This window comes from Triticum dicoccoides, chromosome 5B, assembly GCF_002162155.2.
Source record: "Triticum dicoccoides isolate Atlit2015 ecotype Zavitan chromosome 5B, WEW_v2.0, whole genome shotgun sequence".
Classification (NCBI taxonomy): Eukaryota; Viridiplantae; Streptophyta; class Magnoliopsida; order Poales; family Poaceae; genus Triticum; species Triticum dicoccoides.
Window position 1 is genome coordinate 419,205,537 of NC_041389.1, and position 298 is coordinate 419,205,834.

Here is a 298-nt window from a genome sequence, read left to right on the forward strand (position 1 = left end):
CTAGCCGATGGGTCCAGCCGCAACCGGTACAACGCCTATGTCCAGCCGCAACCGGCACAACGCGATGCGCACGACAAGCTTCGTGTCATCGTCTACCTCTGCCTTGTGCTGCAACAACTCCCAATCAATGGGGTCGTCGCTGCCGGATGCGCCGCCGGTGCAGCGCTGTCGGAGATCAACATCAGATGGGGCAAGGAGAGGAAGAGACGAGAGTGAAGAGCGGAGTGGACAATGTGCTTCGACCGGGTTAGGATTCGTCCGGTTGGAGATATTTGTGGTGTCTAGGTGGGCCATCATG